The sequence below is a fragment of the Formica exsecta genome, unplaced genomic scaffold (assembly GCF_003651465.1).
Source record: "Formica exsecta isolate Colony F162 unplaced genomic scaffold, ASM365146v1 scaffold318, whole genome shotgun sequence".
NCBI lineage: Eukaryota > Metazoa > Arthropoda > Insecta > Hymenoptera > Formicidae > Formica > Formica exsecta.
Genome location: NW_021850434.1, coordinates 299,703 through 323,227, shown reverse-complemented (window position 1 = coordinate 323,227; position 23,525 = coordinate 299,703). Strand labels below are relative to the sequence as shown.

The 23,525-nt window shown below is 37.6% G+C and overlaps 1 protein-coding gene across 7 annotated transcripts in view; it reads left to right on the top strand.

The window, feature by feature from the left end:
* LOC115237986 (peroxidasin) overlaps nt 1–23,525 on the top strand; it is a 124,915-nt gene that overhangs the window by 14,289 nt on the left and 87,101 nt on the right. The window contains exons 1-2 of one of the 7 annotated variants that reach the window (XM_029811440.1): nt 856–1,691; nt 3,386–3,582. The exons of 1 other annotated variant lie outside the window; for it this stretch is intronic. The gene's annotated coding sequence lies outside the window, so the exon portion shown is untranslated. Of the gene's footprint in view, nt 1–855; nt 1,702–3,385; nt 3,583–23,525 lie in introns of those variants that run through there. 5 more of the 7 variants (XM_029811441.1, XM_029811433.1, XM_029811436.1 and 2 more) reach the window with 5 other exon arrangements.

Sequence of the window (23,525 nt, the reverse complement as noted above, 5' to 3'; positions counted from 1 at the left end):
AGAGAGAGAGAGAGAGAGAGAGAGAGAGAGAGAGAGTTCTGAAAATATCAAAAGAACCGTAGTAGTGCTGCCGCATAATTTTAATATGCCGAATTTTGTATCCCGATATGTTCATTTGTTCGCCGATGCTGGAAACTGCCATCGATGTGACGGAATGAAGGATACCTGACATCACCGTTATTGCATAATTATGCAAATTATAAACCCCCGCCGATCGACAATCATATGGATGTTTCGATTGGCATAAAAGTATTCAATATATATTTGAATATCGAGGATGAAAATATGAAACGGGTTAAATCAAATTTATTCTCTTTCGTGTGTTGCAACATTACCTGTCATATACCGAGTCTGTGGCATGCCGAGCAGTTTGCAGTGCTCGTATCAAAATGCGTCATATTCATACAACGATAGGCTATCGAGTGTCAGCACACTTGGTCGGCATTTAATTTCAGCTTCAAAGCCCTCGCGCTTGATACTGCTCTCTTTTCGGTTTTTACAAATGGCTAAATCTTGCTCCAAATATTTTACACATTCAATTCAAAAACTGACAATCGCGATCTCTGTTTTTTAATCGATTTTTGTAAAATAAATATTTTAATTAATAATGGGAAAAAATAAAAAATTATGACGGCAAAGTTGAATTTGCAATGCGATGAAAAATATTTTTTTTTGTTGAAACTTAACATTTCCTATCCATTTTTGTCCCCGAATAATCGACACCCGCGTTTTTCAATTATTATAAATTTAAAAAAGAGCTCAGTCGATTTATATTATGCATATTTTCTTTACATTTAATCGATAGATTAATGCAATACACCGTGACGCGCGCGATGTCCGTTATGGAAAATGATCGCGAAAACCGCGTGTACATCCGCACAAATACATACTCCCGTGCATCGTCTGTGTCGGGAGCGTTCGTGTTTTTGCGGAGTCGTGAAAGGCTCGAGTCTCTCGCGCGTGGAGAACGAGTGGAAAACTCATCGGTATGGGTTGGTGTCGGTGCCGCAAAGCGGGGGACAGTTCGCTTTAGGGGTTGCAAGGGGGTAGATGCGTCGGCGTGTTGCGCCGTAGCTTTTGCCGCGGCGCCTGGCAGTCCATTGGCGAAGCCCTAACGAGCAGCGGGCGAGAGCGGAGCATTCCCACGGAAAGATTCATAAGAACTCGAGCGAGCGAAAGTGGACGTGTGTTTTTTTTTCTCGCGCGTCGATCCAATTTTTTTCGACACACGCCGCTCCAGTTCCGCGGCGACGATCTGTCATCCCTGCCGGTGTGTCACGATATATTTTACGTCGCGTCGTAGTAAATAAGCGTCTCGCGGAACCAAATACGTAAACACGAGGGATTCTTCTTCGTGCGAACTCTTGAGACGGCGCTGTGAAGTGATTCGCGCGATTCGTATGTCGTTCGGAGACGGACGGAAAATTTGAAAAACGGTGTTTTTCGACCCGGAATCCTCGATGAACGAGCATCGTGAAATTTTAGTGCTTCGGACCTCGAATCTGTCAACGACATGTGATCGTACACGAGAGAAAGGAAGATAAATCGCGCGTGATTTGCACGCCCGATTTCGAACTAATCGCTTTTCACATCGGTCGCCGTGGTTCGTGGAGTGATCGTAAAAATTGGAATAAGTTTTATTAAATTGCTAATAGACCGGATGCTGCTCTCTTCCTTCTTTTCTTCGTTCAGTACGTAAACGTAATAATTATGTTTCATTTTATATATTTTAAGGAAAATGACAAATAGACATTAAAAAGTTTGAAAGAATTTTGTGTTTAAAAGACAATCTCAAATTGTTATTTCATCTTTTCATGTAATTTCAATGAATTTATTACTTTGTTCGCACTTTCAAGATTATGCCCGATGAATTTTATATCCTTTGTAAAGTCTGATGGCGCGTCGTATGATGGCATCATCATACATAATGCAGGAAATTGCGAGATTAAACGCAATAATTAATGATATCTTGTGTAAATATATTTATCCGTGAGAATAAATGGATAAAAGATGATTAGATGTCACGATTGAAATTTCTGTGATGACGAATGTACGTGAGTTCTCTCTTGTCGGCGTGTGACATAATCTTACCGCACGGCTAACCCGCGTCACGTTGTTAGTCTCGGATTAAAAACTGTACACCGGTCATCGCAAAAGTAGGACACGTCCGGTCCCGCCCTTCGTAGCATTATCTGGTTCGGTCGAGGAGCAAAGAGAGGAGATAGATAGAAAAAAAAAAAAGCAAAAAAAAAGAACGAAAAATGCACATGAAATTACGCGGAGAGAGATCATATGAGCTCCGTGACATGACTCGCACCATCGATTGTGCAATGGGATTGACATTACGAATGCAGAAATTTTCTGCGCCAGACGGCGATAGATTTTTTATGACTTTCATCGAGAGCTATGTTTTTTTTTTCTTTTCACGGCGAGCGATGAAAGAGCCAAACGTTGGTTGTTATTTAAATCTCACATGCAATTATTATTATTATCGATAATATTATCGATTATATATTCATCGGAAATGAGAATTTATTGATAAATTAACGATTCGAAGGAGTGGCAGGTATCTTGTTTACGTTTCTACAACGTTTAATGCCACTTAATTTACTTACATTGAAATGAAATTCGATAACAGTTAGTTTGCTCGAAAATGTTCGATGTTGTAAACATCATTAAAGCAGCAGTTTTCGGTATGTTTAACGTGTGCTTCGTGCCGCTTAGAACATGAACGAGAGCTTTCATTCGTATAATTGGATAGATGCAGAAATTTCCTTTCTGCTTATATTTTTCTCATTTCGATCGTTATTTTTTTAAATATTTGTAATGTGTGTATGCATTTGCATATAATCTCCTCTCTTAGTTCCAATTTACACGTAAAATATGAAATATACATAACGGAATGTCCCTATTTCATACAATAATTTCTAGATAATAACGTAATATATATATATATATCTGTTTTTGAAAAATTTAGCCGATTGATTCGCGCGTCAAGAAATTCTTGCGCCGTTCCAAACGACTGATCCATTCGCGAAATTGTAAATCGGTGGTGCGCCGGAATTGTTTCGACACATTGAACCGTGATTTCGCGCGATTATTCTCGGTCGCGGACGATATCCCAACTCGCAGATGTACTGTGGTGTTTGACAGGATACGCCTCCTGATCGACTGTGGATGTCCACTACCACTTGAAGCGATATTCCGCGTAATGTTGGCGCTGTCGCGGGACAGATTTTGTTTCACAGCGATGACGGCGAACGAATCATAAGTACGGTGACGAAGGAAATAAATAATTATATGATTTAGCCGTTTAAGCGACGATGAAGGGTGGGAAGAGCAATCGCGTTAAATTAGCCTCTAAGCGAGATTCTTCTCTCCACAGCGGAAAGTGTCAATAAAGGAGGAAGTTGTGATTTTTGACAGAGCCAATTTCACAGTGAAGTTGCATGAAGACGAACGAACGTGCGAGTAATACGTCAAAAGAGGGAGAAAGAAATAAAGCAGAGGGGGAGGAAGTAAAAAGTGGAAAATTGGAGGCCACAGCGCGAAGAAATTCCTAGTTCCGTTGTACGGAAAAGAGTGAGTATATCGATAACATTGATCGATAATTATCATGCGCTCGTGCACGCACGCTTTATTAGCACATTTACGTTCCCTTCGCGCGAATCGATAACACTATGATTTACATATTTTCCGATAACGCCGCATACTTCAACATGGCGTTAGAGCTGTAATCGCATGTAATTATCCTGCACGCGTATAACAAGCTCCGCGAACTGCTACCTGATTCAGAATTTTAATGCTTTTAATTTACTCCCGATTTAAGGTAGCGTTTCGACACGTTAATTTTACAGCGAGCGAGCGATTATTCGTCAGTATATAGATCCGATGAGAACTACGCGTACATCTCGTGCTAGTTAAACCCATAGGCGTGAATATTTTATTACGCTGCGGACTTACCTGCTTTCAAATACACTCTGTTGCATATATAATTATAACATTCTAGTTATATTGTTATATTTTACTTTATTCGGAATAATCTATGTGCAATGAGAAGATTGAATGATGAGCTCTATGTGCGAATATCTATTTCGTCAAAATTATAACTTAATAGTGATATTTACTCGTATTACTATTAACAATGGAATATTCGTCAATTGAGGAATAAAATGCGTAACAACGCGTGTTCGCCATTCTACAATATGGCGTAAAGTAAACTGAGTAATCATTTTACTTAGCAATAGAATAATATTTTTCTGTGTGTGGGAGAATAAGTTCGTATACTCGCGATTTTATCTCATCCTGATTTTCATTACACATCTCTTTTAGGGCCACCGCACAAGCATTTTCCGTAATGCATACGTAACGTAATGCATTACGGAAAAGCTTGTGCGGTGGCCCTTATCCGTGAAAATATTTTAGTGCGGAAACGTAAGACGCGATATCCCGTATAATATCCCGTGATTTGCATTTTCACGCTTGCGGCCGTCTCCACATTAGAGAGAAGAAACACTTTTCTATCTGCATTAATAAACGAGATTTGTGAGAGCCATTCGTTTCGGCGGGAACGGAGCGTATAATAACCGCTTGCACACAATATCGCGATTCAGATTGAATTTATTCATCGCGTGTGTAACCGTTGTGCAATTGTTTATTTATGTACTTAGGGTAGATGCATCGGTGGATAACCGGTTGACAGGGATATTGTTAAATTAAATAATAAATTTCAAGTGATCAATTATTTCGCGGCTTTCCGCTAACATTAACGCTATACCGTAACTGTGTTCTCGGATGATTAGATGGGAATTATTCTATATGGCTTTTATTCGCGCGCGCGCTCGCGGAAAGAGATGGGATATCAGATAAATGTCTATATTATAATACGGTCGTTATATATATACATACGTGATGCGCGGGCTTGCAGGATGTCACGCTATGCCACCACGTAAGGTGAAAACGGGTCAAGAGGATCCCCGTCATAAGAAAGTTAATACCGCATATGTCGCAGCTTGCTGAGAGTGTCGGCAAGAACAGGCCACTTTTAAATGATAAATTACTTCTAATGGCGTCAGTTTGCTGGCTGGCGCGAACTTTGATGAGTTTTTATCCGCCGCGCGGCATCTACCCCTTGAGGAAGGGACGGGAAGGGGAGGGAGTTTCGCGTCTTACGCGCGCCCTTAATCCCGACAAGTTTAATCTTTGTGACGCTCAATTTTTGCCGCGTCCAATCTCTGTAACCGATATGACTGGGCTTAGATGGAGAAATTCATTTAACGATATACGCGCGCGGATAACAATTCGGTACGTTTGTTACGATACAATGTTACGTTTCAGCAAAACGTCCCAGATGTAACTTTAATTTAAAGGTCTTCCCACTGATATTAACGGCTTTCTCAACAATGAATTGTCATTCGTGTTTCCTTTACGAATGAATCCCGTCGCGTACACTACAGGATTCCCTTAAGCTGATTTACATCCAAGTAGCTTAATTGGAGAAGCGGGGGAGCCGTTACTAGTTTCTATCATTCTGTACTAAATTCCAATCAACGTCGCGATGGCACTCTCACAGTTGCTCACCTTTTGATTTCAATCACTGTCTTACCTTTGATAATGGAAGAAATTATTTCGTAGAGTAAACTTCCCATTTTACATTCCGCAACGACGCGCTCGTATATTAACGCGTCGATATGTATCGTTGATATTTTGCTAAACACGATATACGTGTCACGGTATGGCTTGCGGCGATATCCGCACTTTAACGTTCCGGGCGATTATAGTAATTGTATCGCGACGTTATCGATAGAAGTGTCTACGACAGGAAATTACAATTCTCGAAATGACAAATATCAACAAAATTAATCCGCTCTATTCGATTTAATTAAGACGATCGATTAATTACGGCTGACGTTGAGTAAAAATCTTAATGGATGAAAAAAAGATTTATGATAACGATAACGAAATAATTGCAGTGAGATATTAACGTATGACTGAAGTAATATAAATTGTTTCTTTTTAGCACTTTTTAGCATAAATATATATTGTGGCACAGCCTCGTTGCATTCCGCGAAAGTTCGAAATAAATAGCAAGTAGAGCGCGAGAGAAATAAATGGCATTAAGATAACTAATTAAATATTTTATGGCGGAGTAATAACAACTTTACCAGTAAATCTTGCGGGAAGAGAAATCTCATGGTTTGTGAGATAGAGCTTGTGTTACAAGACTGTGTAATATAAATTGTAAAGTGCGCGAAGCTATCTCTCGGGCGGCACTTGGCGCCAGAAGGTTACAGTTACGAAACACTCGAGAGAAATCTTCATCTGTACCTGGTTCTTCTAGTATCTGTTATCGTCCATTTAATTGTACAATTTTGATTTTCCTATAATCTGCCTCTCTCTCTCTTTCCCCTCCCCATTCGCTTTGTTTCTCCTCCTTCTACCTCAAACACTTGGAATATGCACGGATGATTTTATAAACGAGGATTTAATATTCAAATTTGTTGGAATTGTATACTCGAACAATACGACTTTTCCAATATTTATAACTCCAACGATCTCGCAACGGATATTCCGCAAAAATCCTACCTCTCGCGCTAAGAGAGGCTTATTACCTTAGTACCGTCGATTTATTCGCTAGGAAATATGTACATGATCTTCGTCTCTGGTTATCTCTTCTTCCGCGTGGCCGTAATGTGGGGCCGAAGCTGGATGTAAGCCGCATTGCCGGCGACAGCTTGATCGCTCCTTAAATTACTTTCCACGCCCGCGAGCATTGCTCATGGCTGCGAAACGTTTATACTTGTCTTCTCTACCGTCCTAGAAGACGCAATCCGCGCATTCGTTTAACTCGCTTGGCGTGTTTACTGCATCGCGAGATTATATTTTGCTTTATAACGGTGTAACTGCAACGAATGTTTAATGGAGTGGCACAATAGAGGGGATGTGTACGCGCCTATGCGTTTGACTTACGATTTTGTTCTAGAGGGAGGAAGAGCTCTTCCTCCTCCGCTTCTTCATCATCCTCATTCTCTTCGTCGTTGCCCTTACTTCATATATTCTGTATTCTACATCGCGCCACGCGTTGCACAAGCGCTAAGCAAGTTCTCTCTCACTGCAAGTAACGTCTCCTTATCCTCGATATGCTCGTAAGTTGCCGCGAAATGTCGTCTTGGGGCGAAAGTTCGCAGTCGCCGTAATTGAACCGCCATATCGCGCGCAGTTATCGACCACGGATCCAAGATTACTACGTTATACCTTTGAGAGTGATTTCTCGCGGATGTCGGGTACAGTCGTTGCCATTTGCGTTGGTATTCGTGTGTCTACTTGTGTTTCAGAAAATCGTCGGGCTCGAGATGCAGAGTTAGGAGATGATACTGTAATGACGCGAGATAATGAAGCGCGACAAGCGACGCATATTATTGAGAACATTTTCCATGGAATAATCGATGGTACGTGTGTTGTCAAAAATATAATTTGGAAAAAAGTATGATTTTACGCTTTCGCGCCTGTAAAGGACCGTTCCACTTTTTTTCAGATCATTTGTTCATAATCATTGGATTAATGTAATCCGTGGTATTTTCTGTTTTAATATTTGAATTTGGAATTGATTGCATTCTATTATTTGATAATATAGTTCCAACGCAAAATCTTGTTATCATTGTTGAAGTAACTGTACACGCGTAGGTAATCAGCTGCATCTTCCCGATAATTCTTGTTCTATTGCTTGCTTCTTCAATAGCATCTCGAGTTTTCGCTCGAAATTCTGCGTTTCTCGATAGAAATCATTGCGTCGATCGATATATTGACTGTAGGAGCCGTTCCGAATAGCTTATTCCCATCGTACCGATTCGATTATGTTCGTTCTCGAAGGGATCGTAAGACGAGCCCTTCGACGTTCTTCCGAATGGTCGTTCTAAAAAGATCAGGAAGTATTTTAGAATGCGTCGCAATCAACTCCTGATTTCTAGTAGTTTAATGTTATTAGGTCTAGAGTTGTCGGTGCTGTCGATGTTTGAAGGAAAGTATAGTAATGGAAAAGAATTCTTGCTTTCGTTGCATCCTGGTGCCTGTATAGCTGCCGTATTTTACATTGAATACTCTTGTAATTGAATTATTTTGCCATATATCACAGATAAGAATTTCATAATTTAAAACTTTATCCCGGAAACATGATAGAACACGTTTTACATTCGCGTACAACTTCGCAGAGAAATAATCCGTTATCAATCATTGTTACACAACACAGTTTTAATATTAAAAATTAATAATTTGATTTTAAATTTGATTTTAAACTCTTTACGAAGAAAAATCCGAAATAAATCCGTAGAAAGAGAACAGCAAAAATGGTGGAAAAATCTCTATAAAAATCGCGTTGGATGAAAAAGCTTATTACCAGGTACATTTTATGCTCGATTTCTTATATCATGGAAACTTTACACAAGAAGTTGAAAAAGGGAGTATATATTAGCAATGTCCTTGGTTGTATTACATTCGCGCTCATACAAAAGCGCGAGTTGACTCCCTCGTTACACTGGTAAAGCCATTAAATTTACATAAAAATGTGCCCCCTTGAGATCCGGCCATTCGGTGCGGGCGCGAGGTCGAAGAGGCGAAGTTTATCTCAGGATACGGCTTTATGCTGTCAGATTAAAGAGTCGGAGCTTAACTTTTAACCTAAGATTAACTGCAAATCGATACGTCAGCGTGCGTACATTTCTCAAATGGCTAAAAGGACGGTAAATTTCTTGCATTTTTTTATACCGATGAAAGAGACAATAATATGTACAATATACAATATACGTCACATGTGAAATATTTCGGTAACGTATTATCAATAACAAGTTCGGCCTTGGCGGTGTATAGCTTTCTATTGTTTACGTTTTACGGCCTTGTTATCATTCGCACGGCCACAGTTGAATAGTACTGTAATAGTGGGAGACGCTCCGTCACAAATTCCTTTCCTACGATACTTATTATCATTCACGCGACGACACTCGAACAGAAAAATAGTGATGCGAGACGCTTCGTCAAATTCCTTTTCCAACCACGCCAACTATCGGGGTATAATTTGATATGATTAATGTGATTAATAATTATCTTTTATATACGTTTAATCAAGTAAGAAACGTAATAACAGCAGTCCAAAATATAATAAATTATCGTTTTATTGCTATCTCTCTTTATGAGAAAATTATTATTTCTTTAACAATATTTAAAGTTAAATATATTTTGTCTGGTGCTTTATCGATAGATTTTTCGACGATCTAAATATAATTCGGATTGTGAACGCGCAATTAAATAATCGAATTGCAGAATCGAATAATTAACTTAACGAATGGCTTCGTGATATATCTATTGATTAATAAATAATTAATTTATAATTCAAAACACTTACATAATTTAATATTCCGCGTATATATGTATATAAGCGCACCGGACGCAATATATTTGAGCGTGATATATAAATGCGCGCTGTATGCTAGTTATAATAAAAAAATTTTTAATTAAAAAAGATATAAAATTTTAACTTATAAATATTATTAAAGGTCTTTATAGTCGAATCCATTAGATTTTGCTTAATCTATATGGAAAGCTAAGCAGTTTATGCGTGCGCGCTTAATATTATACGGTCAGATATAAATTAATGAACAAACAATATAAATTGTCTAAGTTTCCTTCCTCGATACTGTCTTTCGACGCGGAGAACCATTATCCATTAGTCTATAGCGTCGTTAATGACAAAATAAAGGATACTCGCGGCGATTCGTATTTTCACTTCCTTTCCGCTCGTTCGCGGGCGGTTCAGGGCGGTGGAAGGGGAGGGAAAAAAAAAAAGAAGATGGTATATCCGAATCTCGGATCCCAGAGACCCATTAACGCGCCAAGGGAGAAACTTTCCACGCGAATAATGCAAATTATCCTCGAAACGCCCGAAGGTAGTCGCGCGTCGCACTTTGTCTCTCCTTCCGCTCGAGCTTTCCCTTCCCCCTCCCCCCTCCGGTTTCAACCATGTAACCAGCAGTCTCTATTTCGCAACACTCCGTTCTTCTTCAACCCCCTTTACTTCTTTTCGCTTACTAGCACTTGCCCCCTCTCTCCTCATTTCCTACTCCTTTCGTACGAGATTTAATCGTTCGCACGAAAGTCCGACCTCGCGACCGAAACGACTTAATCCGTTTTGCGTTAAATGCGAGTAGAAACGCGTGAAATATCCACTTTGAAAGCGAAACTGCCCCCTATTCACAAACGTATCAGCTATCGCGAGATGTTTTTTTCTCTCTCTCTCTCTTTCTTTCTCACGTGTTGTAATTTTTTAATTTTTTCTCCTATTTCTGGAATACGAATAATATAAATCTACTAATGTGTGTGTTGTGTGATATATTAAATCTCCGCGAGCAAAAGTATGAATAATCAATATCTTCAATTTTCGATTAATGTGTATGCCTATACCCTTTAGTTGGCTTCCGTGATGCTCAGATGTATAATGCGCCTTAATTATAAAATCACCGGTTCGCATAGATAACATGAAGCCATTTCCATGCGGTCGTTGCGCTGCTTAATTAATTCCAGAAAAAAATTGACGTTACGCGAATCGCTGGATTCGAAACAGCTGCCGTAATGCTTCATGAGATTTCGTTTTTTTTTTTTTTTAATGAAAAAAGAGATTTAGTTACAAGCGTTCTTCCTCGTAATATATCAAATATCACTATTTTTTTTTTGTTATAACATCACGCGCAGCTGTATGTCACATCTGTCTAATTAGAATGCTGTCAACTATGACAGATTCTTTTGCGTCTGATTTTTTTTTTTTTTTGCGACGCGTGCGGATACACATGCGTTTTATCATAGAACGTTTTGCGTCAAATAATGTTGCGTTAGATTCTGCAGAGCAGCAGCTCGTACATTATGTAGCATTCATTCTGAATATATGGCGGAACCATACAGCTAGTTTCACATGCACGACATGCGTGTACATTGTTCACCGCAATTTTTTTCCAACACTTTTCAATACATATACCTCGTTTATACAGCAGAAAATACATAATGTTTTATATTCTGCGTTTATAAACTAAAAAAATATATAATGTTTTATATCCTGCATTGGATTATCTTTATTGCACAGCGGACGACTTACGCATCGTAAATATATATACCTATTTTACGCGCATGAAATCGTACATTTGTCAAACTATGCTAATAATAAGTATCGCGTTGATTTTAATAATCGTTAATAGAAACAAGACTGGGCGAATATCGGAATTATTTCAGTAATATAGAAGTGTAACGAGATTGTTATCGCGACATATATATATAAAGGAAAAATGTCTGCGAGGTGATACGTGGCGAATTGCCAACATTAATTCAATTTGCGAGCCGCATCAGCGGAGAATTGTTCTAGCACGGAACGAGAAGAAAGGCCTCTATGTGAAATGATGACCATTTGAGATCTTATCGGAACGTGTCCGTTCGTCTGTGGATGTCGCAAGGCGATAGTTCGACTCCCATTTTATTTTTTATATATTCGTTAGACTATAAATTATTTTCCGGGAAATTATGGCCCCGCCTTGCGATTGACCTCGATATTTCCCTTTACTAATTTTAGAAGCGCTTGCCGCAAAATACGTCATCTGTGTCGTGGCTTTACTCATAATCGAATCAGTATTTTTATAGCAAGAGTGACCATTCTATAATAATGATGTTCGCACGCATAAATGCAATGAAAAGACGCGAAAAGTTGCGGCGAAAAAGTTTTGTGCAATAAATCAGAGAAGCATTAATGTTTAATACTTTAATTTACGATGGATAACAATAGACCGATTATTTGATAGTCTCTGAAAATTGCGGTATTGGTATCAGGAAATTTTCGATTTTCGTGTGTGCTTCGATGAACTGGTCAATATATAAAACTAATATTTACGAGCGATGTGCTTTCGCGGTAGTAATATTTTGCCTCTGTAAACGATAGGCAAGGTTAGTCATTGCGACATGAGTGAAAAACGTTGTAAATATCGTTACATCAGAGATCTCTAAATATATATACGCCGAGAGATAAAAATTTAAAAAAAAAAGATGATATTCCAGGTTACTCGATTAATAAATGCTTTTCGGCCGATTAAAAAATCTCTTATTTTATTCTCTTTTAACTTTTTTTTTTTTACAACGCATTATGATTAAACCTTTACTTGGTATACTTATCAGCGCGTGATTTAATCTTTTTTTTCGCGGAAAAAGATTAAAAAATAATTTAGAGCTCAAAGCTAATATGCGAAGACTGGTTTTCTACTTTTATACGTTGCAACTCTGTTGGCTTGCACGCACACACAAGAAAATTAAATCGGATTTTTTTCATCTAGAGATAGCGTAACCGTAGAATATTATTATCGATCTGACAAAACACTTGCGGTTCATGAGAATCAACCCGCTAGGAACTATGCCGTTGGAAGCGGGTTTTCTAAAAGCTTTCGTGCCATATCTCCGGTACAACGATGGGTACCTGGTGGTAGCGGCATCATAGTAAATTAACATTGTTGCATGAAATTAGCATCTCTATCTAACGAATTTTCGAATTTTTAACGCGAAATCGTGAGATGATTTTTTTCGGCTTAAAAAAATAAAGGTACGTTACTACGTACTCTCACCGCTGATCATGGCTTGCTCAATGTTTGACGTCAATTTTATATCGGTCAGCTCATATTTCATATTTCCATGACGCGATTAATGGAGTTACTTCGCCTACAAAATTGAGCCGTAAACTCAGTATGACGAAATTATAGCGGAAGCGTTTGCTGTGAAATTACATACCTTCTTCTTTGAAAGCGTAATCATAAAATATTTAAAGACAGGAAAGAGAGGGCGAGTAGAACATTTATAAATATCTACGAAATTTTTTTATGGAGAAGTTATCAATATTAAAATTTAAAGAGAGAAAAAGAGAGAGGTGGACGCAAAATCGACGCTGTTGAAAGAGTCTACAAATAATATTAACAGTCTCGCGGAATTTTTATCCGTGAGAAATACATGTTGTTGCTTTCAGTTGGATGTAAAACCGGTCAGATAATATGAGAAAATATAGGGAGAGAGCGTTTGTAAGCAATGGCGCGACATTATCGGCATAACGTTCCTTCAATTCAATTTTATTGATTTCCTTGTTGAAGAACAAATATAGTCTCGTGTTTTCTCTGTATCAGGGGATATACTAAAAGGATATTATTTCGTATAATTCCGTTTATATCTCGTAACAAATATGAAGTTAAAACGTACGATAAATCCGATACGTTTATCTAGATAATAACACACCGTGTAATATCGATTACATGATGTAATGTTCATCCATGATCTTCATCGTGTCCAAGCTCAACGATCGTGTTACCCGGATAAGGGTTAAAATGCTATTTAACGCTATTCCGATTCAAAGTTTTTTTTTTCTTCAAATCATCGATGACGATGGATTTATCAAAGACAATTCGCATCGCGTGAACGGAAAATTTCTAAAAGTTATCCGAACATCGGAGAGGAAGAGTTTCTAATAATGAAATGTTTTCAAGGAACGAGAGTTTGAATGTCAGACAGATTTTCTAATAATGAAATATCCTGCAGCGGTAAAAGAGAGAGAGATAGAGAGGAAGAGAAAATAAAGAGGATGATGAGAGGAAGAATTGAAATATCCGACAGTCTGCATTTCTGATAATGATATCTCCGGAGGGTGACGATTCAAGTCAACCGATTCGATTCTTTTCACGAAGGTTAGTCATCCGCGTGCCTTAACGACGCCAGCACCGCGTCCTGTCACGCGGCTGCTTAGTCGGCAAACTTCGGCTGATGGTTCGAGGTTGAGTAATCAGGCCGTGTGGCTAATTAGGTCGTTAATGAACAGATCGATGAACGCTGGCCGTTAGAAGGGTTCCCTTTGACGTTGCTCAACGATGTCGTCGGTGATCGGTGCCAACGACGACAATGGCGGCGAACACAACGAAAACGCGGGGATTAATGTTAGGGCGAGATTCTGTCGCGGAACCAGGGGAGAGAATTGTGATTTTTAGTAGGGTTTAAAGCTAATATTTTTTCGGGAAATTCAACGAGAGGAAATAACCGAGTAAAGAGTTGTGTTATAAGGGAAACATTTTCTTTAACCTCTTGCCAATTCTCGTTCTATATTCTCTTAAATGGAATCAATGTATTATCATTGATAAACAGTGATTTCAATTATAAGTATAGCACTGTAAGCCAATGAAATGTCACTGAAAAAATCAGTTAGTGATTGTTTTTTAATCAGTGTGTGTGCGTGTGAGTGTATGTGTTTGTAATATTTTAAAATGCGTGTCTCTCTCTGTTTCTCTTATATATATTATAATATTATATATGAGATTTTATAGAGCAATATATTTTATAAAGAAATAAGAATAAGATAAAGAAATATCTGAGTTTGATCAAAAGTCTTGTTAATTTTTTTGTGGGTTTATCATATCATAAGAATAAAGAAGTATAATATATATATAATTTAAAATTTCAGTACTAGTTTTATTCTAGATGTTTGTATGTATGTGTGGATTTATTGCAAAAAATAATAATCTAAATAAATAAAAAACTTTACATCTTGCAAATAAATATTATATTATTATGTTTTCAGTGAAATTTTATTGCCATAACAGTGACACACATACACACACACACACACAATGATGGAACAAAGTATGTTTTTACTCAGTTTAAGAAATACTATGCACTGTATAACTTGAGAAAATTATCCTTTCATGCCATGCATTGTTTCCGCGATGATTGAATGTCTGAAACTGAAGTGTCGTTAGTTTCTATACAAATCGGTTCTTATGGGCGGAACCATGAATCTGACATGATATTACTCAATACGATGTAACAAATTGTTCTGAAACAAGCTGGCGCGCGCGACATGCGCCCGTATTTGTCGCGGGATTTCTTGATGTAAGCTGATCATAATAGATTACGAAAATTTGATGAATCATGTTACAAAAATTTGGTTGTACAACGTGTAGCGATGATGCACGCGTTACTCGGGAAAATATCTTTGGAATGAGAATTCGAGGCATGCATGCGTGCACGAAAAGTTAATACATCAATTATCTGCTTGTCATAGGAATCGCATTCGGAACAAGTGGAATTGATTGATAGAAGTTACTCTTCGTAGGCGTGCTAGGTTCCGTTTAATCTTTTGGCATTGATATTGATCTCGTATCATATTAGGAAACGTTAGTTTAATTAACGTTAGTTTTGTACCAAGTTTTTTACAAAACTATTGCCGGTCGACGTGAATGAGTTTTGCCTAATGTTATTAAGAATGTGTGTGTGCTCATACACATATATACATCTGTAGCGATATTAGACAAAACTTTTGCATTTCTCTTTTTCTCTTTTTTTCTCTCTTTCTTTTTACTCTCTCTTCTCTTTTTTTTATACATTCCCCTTGTTTCTAACGGAATAAAAATATTGTTTCGTGTCTCTTTGTTCGCGCCGATTTCCTTCAATTGTGATGTTTCAAAGAAAAAGAATTTCGAACAAATCTGAGGTATCATTTATTCATATCGCAGCGCGATACTCTTCTTATTGTCGATGATAGATTCTCCCGGCGACAAATTATGCATCAGTATGGCTATGCACCGGTATAGCTTTTGAGATCGAACTTGTGGATTAAATTTCAATGTATGCTCTCAAATTCTAGACAGTTCACGTGAGGCTATCGTCTATATTTACACCATTGTTGCCGCGTTGTTTTGCCCTTCCGCTTACACGTATGCAGATGATACGATTTCGCCGCGAGCGCGGATATTGCGTACTGGATGATATTGTTTAAAAGTTCTCTCGTTTATTTGCTTTGTGTTGCGCTATTGTCGAACGCTTTCGTTTTTTCGCAACTTTTATTTTTCTCTTTATTCTTTTTTTTTTTAACATAGTTAGGTGTAAAATCAGTTAGTTTGATGATATAAGCTTTCAAAATTATCTCCCTTTGTATAGCCTTGTGTGTGGGTGTGTGCGTTATGTGCTTTGTGCATTACTAATTTTTATAAAAATCGAAAAGGGAGAAGGGGGGGGGGAATTTATGAACGTATCGCGTTATAAACCCGCGAGGGTGTGTCGGACCGACGATACGCATATTAACTTTAATGCGCAACGCGCGTACGAATTAACGCGCGTTCCTTTATTAGAGGACATTTCGCAAAACGAGCGCAATAAGCCGAATGTTACCGGTCGGCTCGCGTGTTATCGCATTATGCAATATTAATTCAAAGAGCTTTTGAATGGAGCATTAAGCGAAGAACCGGGGGAGGACGCGCGAGAAAAAAAAGCTGCGCGTTCTCTTTACATAATAAGCGGGCCGCTCGCTTTTTATCCCCCCGTCGCGTCGCTTTCTTCGTCGCTCGTATCTCTGCCGCTCGTCAATCTGCTCCCCGTCCGCGTTTGCGATGCGGAAATTTCTTTTCTTTCACGATTCTCCTGTCTCACGCCATCGCCTCTCGCTCCGCGCTTTTCCGCGCTTCTCCCGCATTTATTTTTCCCCTCCTATCTCGGCATTATTCCTTCTTCGCTTTCTTCGTTTCTCTCGAGAACGAAGCGAGGTAAAGAGAAAGGGCACGATAGCGCGTGACGTTATGGAAGTTATCTGTGAAATAGGAATTTGTGCAGTTGAGAAGAGAGGATGTCGCGCGAGCGTGAGGGAACTTTCTCGAGGAGAGCAAAGTCGAATGTCGAGGAAAAAAAGATAGGAAGACGGGATGCGATCTTACGCGCGTAATTAAAATCTTTCCTCGAGAGAGAATGCAGACATTTTACGAAATAAAATTGCTAATGCCTTACGGGCAGGGACTCGTTTTATTAGCTACTTTCCGTTGCATTAGAGAGTTTTTATTAGCTATTTTATTATAATTAACTTTTTTTAAAATCTTTCTCTTTAATTAAGAAAAAAAAAATTTGTACAAGGACTTACTTTACAGGAATGCACATCGCGTGAGGACGCGCGGAGAAGAGAGGACGCGATATATATCTGATTTACCGGTCCATAAATATCCCTAATCTATACCGGAGACATAACTCTTTCGCGTTCTCCCGCTTTTTGTCCGTGTCTTTCTCTTTTTCTCGCGGTCATGATTCGTTACTGCATCCTTCATCCCGTATCTGTCACTGTCTTTTCTTCTTTTTGTTAGCCTAGTTCTTCTTTCGCTCTGCATGTCTCGACGGAACGAAGGCAATGGGTGGCCGCTGTGTTTGTAATCGCAGGTTGACATAACGAGCTTGTTATAATACGGACAATATAGCATGATTTCTTTCACTGACATTTTTCTGTTATAAAACATTTGAAAAGTTACCGCATTTATTCCCATCTCTTTTTCTATGCTTGTATAAAACAACGCTTTTCTATTTCTTTTTGATATTTTTGTACTGTATTAAAATAATTCAATCATATTTTTTCAAAAATGAGACGTTTGAATGTTTATATATAAAATGCAATTGTATTTTTTGAAAAACAAACATATACGCTTGTATGTATGCAGGATTCTTGGACAAACCCTCGACCGAACAAGTAAAATAGTATTGCTCGTAACAACAGGATGCGGCTATTTACTGTTACGGTGGAAATTCGATGCACCTTACGAGCTATACTATTGTCTGATATTTGCATTGTCGTCAAAATAGCGGTATAAACGTAAATCCAAGTTATCGTAAAGATCCCAGTATTTGTGTGTGTGTGTGTGTGTTTAATGTGAGAGGAGGAAGATATCGGTTTCCTTCGAATTTACTTTATAAACTAAAGGAGATTGTGTCGACGGGGGACGTGCACCTATTAAAGAGGTGCACGCGTAGGCGCTCGATAACACGATGTCATTATCGTGTAATTACGAAAGTTAAATTTCTAAATGAAATCTTACTAATTAACGTTAACGACGTTCCCTTTTTATCACTCGTTTGGGTAATCTTTCGGATATTATCGGTCGCCATGCCCTCTGCTAGAAAATTAGACGGACATTTTGGTCTTATCGTTAAATAATATCGAGGGTCGTTAGATGTTATTGCGTAAAAAAATATTCAATCTTTGTTACACGAAAAAAAAATTACATATAGAAATAAGTACAATGTCAATTATGCGCTTTGTGTTTTACCCATGACAAATACAATAAATTAACGTAAAAGGTTATTCGGAATTGAAGTATCATCAGTGTTATAAAGTTTCAGAAGCGTTTCGAAAACAACGCCAAAGGCCAATCACGTCACTCACAGATTTCGCTCTCTTTCTCTTGCAATATATAACAGAGAAGCGGCAATGCCGCAGTTGACTTTCCTGTTTGTTGTAGTATCGAACTTTAATTAAGCTAGCCTCCCCCAACGTGAAGTTTCGTCACGGATGATGAAATCGTTGAGAGAGGAACTCGTCACTTCATGGAATAATTACACTGAGAGACATCAGTATACGCGCAATCATTTATTACGTATCCGTCTGTCGTAATATTCAAACTTAACGAACGAGGAGAGATGAGGAAACAAATATATGTATATATATATATATATATATTAACAAAAAAGTAAAACTTATCCGTATCATTGCACAACCATTATTCCTCGCTGGAGTAAAGAAAGGAGTACAGAGCCCGGAGGACTTGCTTAGTAATGAGATTCGAGATTTTTCAGTCTACTTATCACATGTAACAATAAAATCCAAACGCTCGAATTGAAATTCGCGTAACATAAATTCGTGTTTACGGCGAAAAAGTTTATTTAAATGTAAAATGCTTCAACGATCTAGTAGTAAGTAACTTGATTTATGATCTCAAGTTTTTCAACGTGCCCTTTATAGGTACACACGGCCTCGGTGTGTCGATAGCGCAATAAAGGGCACTATCATAAGTGATAATAGCCTATCGACGACAGAGACCGTCGTCGTATAACGCGTGGAATGTCAACGACGTAAAGTGACTTCGATTCCCTCGTTCTAATCCGGTGAACGTTCCCATAACTGTCGTGAGAACGTTTACACAACAGCGGCTCGTAACACGTAAGTTCCGTCCCGACTTATTCTTCGCCCGAGCTCAATGCTCTTTAAAGGTCGTCTTAGCCGTAAATTCTTATATTGCGCGCGAGTGCGACAGCTTTCTGTCCGATTTCTCGCGACTCCACAGATACATGCGAGATCGCCGAGAATAAAAAGACAGATAAAAACGCCTCGAAACGCGCGCACGAAGGCCTGGAAGAAATTAGATCGTCTCGGGCTTCGTGCGTCTCCGTCGTTTCGCGGGTCCCCTCGCCATTTCCGTCGCAGCTTTCTTTCTTGTTTCCGCAGTCACGCGAGATTTCTGCACTCTTTTTTCCCCTCCCCCTTTCTGGACAGCGATATTTCTCTCGTCTTGCGACCGTTTACACACACCGCGTGTCGGATCAAGAGCGAGGAACGAGCGAGGATGCGAAAAGACGTCGCGCCGGTAGGAAGCGCGATGAAACGAACGTCGAGACCGGCACTTTACAGATATTAAAAATCTCGTCGCCATTAATCACTCATATATATATATATATATATATATATATATATATATATATATATCTGTCGTTGGTTTTTTAAGGTTTTTTAAAAAAACTAATTAATATTTTTTTTTCTTGCATTATTTTGCGAAACTGTGTGATCTGTTTTTTTTTTGATTCTAATAAAATTAATAGAGGACGCGTAGTCCTTTTTCCCTCTCAAATTCTTCCTCGATCGCTGTATCTTTTCTTCCCTCTTTCTTTTCCTCCTCTCGCGCTTCTCCTCGTTTCTTTTTTCTCTTTTCTGTCATATTTATTTTAATTTTTTTAAGCATCTAACTTTTTAACAGTATTTTACTATTATTCTAAAGTTCCATTTGTGTCGCATATAATTTTGCATTCTTTTTATATATTTAAGTGTATATTTTTATTCTCTGTATTTTTATCTCCTTGTAGAAAAATTATTTGATTCTTTATTTAGCAAAATCTTAAAAATTCTCTTTGGTTTAATTTTTAAAAATCCATTAGGTACCGCAAGATTAAGATAAATAATTTAATTCACCGTACGATGCGGAGTTACATCATTGATCTGTAAAATACAAATATTAAGTTATAAAAATACAAGTTATAAAATGGTATATTCAGAATAATTAATATTGTATATGACAACTATGCACGGAATATATCGAAAACTTTTGATTTTTTCTTTAAACAGATATATCAGTTCTTTTAAATATCACGAGATAAAGTCTAACATTATACATATATCACACACTATTGTAAAATTGTGTATTAAGATCGAGATAGACGTTTAATTAATGCCACAAATGAACAAAAGAAGTAAATAAATTATCTAATTTTTTGCTCCACGGTTACTCCGCCGACGCCCGATGTCTCCCCGAGCTTCCTCCTCCTCCTTTCTTGTTTCTTCATTGTTGCTTCTTCATAGCACTTACACAATATTCACTCGCGAAAATACCGTTAATTATGTTTGAACACGTACTAATCAAAATATCAAATAATACTTTGCACGGCACACCTAATATTGATCACGCGTATTTTATTGCTTATGGCGCAGCTTATCACGCGAAAAGAATAGAATATAATCATATGAAGTTAGAACTGACGACGTTTCGAAAATTAGCCAAACAGATAATTTTCGAATGACTCATTGTTGCTTCTTCATAGCACTTACACAATATTCACTCGCGAAAATACCGTTAATTATGTTTGAACACGTACTAATCAAAATATCAAATAATACTTTGCACGGCACACCTAATATTGATCACGCGTATTTTATTGCTTATGGCGCAGCTTATCACGCGAAAAGAATATAATCATATGAAGTTACAACTGACGACGTTTCGAAAATTAGCCAAACAGATAATTTTCGAATGACAGAGGAAATACAATGTTTATGTGGTGCACAAATATGTTTGTCGCTTTGTCGATAAATTTAAAGGTGAGATTAAGTTGTCGTAAAAAATATGACGATTTAATCGTATTTTCTTGATTTATTAGATTCATACGATTTTTCTTGAATCACGCTGCATAATTTTTTTATCAGTAGATTACATATCGACAATATTTTATTCAGTGTTTGCGTTTGTTATGTTTTCAACAAATGCAAATATTGACGGAAGATGCCACGCATAAATTTTATTTGGTCAACGTACAAAATATACACGCACACACACATGAAGGTATACATAATTTCATATCTGCAGAATCGCGAGAAATATCTGCGTGTTGTATTATATATTTGCCATCGCGTGTGGAATAGTTTTGCGATATGACAAATTTCTTTGTCTGTTTTTATCATTCATCTGATCGAATGTAACGCATTTATGGAACATGTATAAAAGCACTTCTTTCCTTATTTTTTTTTCATTCTTGTGAATATTATTGGATGCTGCATTCAAACCTACACATTACGAGTAATCATGATATTCCAATAATATCACTGGTAATATGCTTTCCATTATTTTCCGACTATTTTTGCAGCCACGTTTTATCTCCAATATTGGTTAGATATTTATACGTGATAGACAGTGTTATAGATAGAATGTAAAGTGCTGCATATAAAATAAAGATGTCGATAATATCTCGCAGAAGATAATTCCAGAATACACATACACACTTACACACACATACGTTCTCATAAAACTTGTTATTTAATTATACTTATTATTTCTATCTCTTATAATTTCCGCGAAAGTTTGCTAATTTATCGTAATAATTGCGAATATGATTTTATTTGATTACAAACGATATACGGTAAAGTATCGACAATTTTGGAATAATAACGACACTTGTTGCTATCGAAGTAGTAAAAATATCGATAACCTATTATATTTAAGCATTTTTAGATGTAGGTACATCGTGAAGAAAAATGATCACTCATCCCATTCGTTCGTTATCACGAGTAAAACATCGCGAATTGTTGATATTTGATTACAAACGATATACGGTAAAGTATCGACAATTTTGGAATAATAACGACACTTGTTGCTATCGAAGTAGTAAAAATATCGATAACCTATTATATTTAAGCATTTTTAGATGTACATCGTGAAGAAAAATGATCACTCATTCCATTCGTTCGTTATCACGAGTAAAACATCGCGAATTGTTGGCCGTCTGGGACACGATGATTAATTGACGAATTTCGTGATACGATAACAAAATATGGCAATGTAATGCCTTCTGATTCCACTGACGTGACTTTTTGCATTGCACGCTTAGAGAATATGGAAGTCCGGACAAGATTTACAGATTCACCATAGTTCGGTGGAAAGCGATTTATTGCTGGCATGTATCGACGTTGAATACATAATGAAATTATTGATCCCCCACTGGTGTACATTAGTCATGCTGTCTATGGACCAAACAATATTTCTAGGAGACGAATTTACGGGCTGTTGTATACTTTTGAAAGTGTGCGAGTCTTTGTTCTTTTTGTTCTTTTTCGTGCGGAATTTAATCGTACGTTCGCGCAATTTACAGGACATATAGGGCATAAAAAATAATAACACATGCGGATTCTCAGCCGATGCTGAAGATATTCTATCAGGGAAATCTTGCATAGTCGTGCACACTGCGCGACATACATACATCACTTAATGGGTTCTTCCATTACACACGTAATGCGAAATCGCATTAGTATCCGAGGAAATGCTTAGCTAAGTTGAAACTCGGAATCAAGGACTGGAGGTTTCTAGAATTCGGAAACTTGATGGCGATTACGTAGTTTCTCGCGAAACAACGCGTGCATATATACCTATATATATTCTCCTTTCTTTGTTACGTTAATGAACGTAAGGTAATCGGACGGTAGTCATTGTATTCAAATTACACGTATCTATGAATGCGTCACTATAATCTTGCTTATTTCGCGGATAATGATTGCTTGCCATTATAAAATATACTTTCTTCGTCAACTCAATCGTTCGAAAAAAATATAATATATATATTTATATTCTATAGAATATAACGGAAAGAAAGAAAACTTTACAACGATTGTATCTTAGAAATTGGTTTTATAATAGCATGTACATTTAACGATGCACGCATATATTCTGATCAATCCGTTCCGGCATCATGGAATGAGAACAACAGGGCTGTATCATAATGTCGATACAAAGAGATACTATAATATATACATCTATTTTCCCTCGAAGCAAGTTCAAATAGACCGAGTGCAATTGTCAGTATATTTACAAGAGAAAACATTCGCGAAAATGTGTTTGAAAAGAGAAATAAAAAGCAAGCAAGCTAAAAAAGAAATTACAGTAGAAAATATATTGTATTTTATATCTTTGTGCACATATAATTGGCGAATTAAATGACAATCTAATTGGATTAACGAATTGCTCATCTTTGCATATTCGCTACCCGCGTCACTGTTGAAAATATTTATTTATCAATTGTACCAATAGATTTTGCATGCATAGCGTTTATGGGCATTAAATTATACGGTCGAAAATTATGCAATCAGGCCGATAATCGAGTAACAACATTTGCTTCTGCTGTTCTGTGCGCATCCA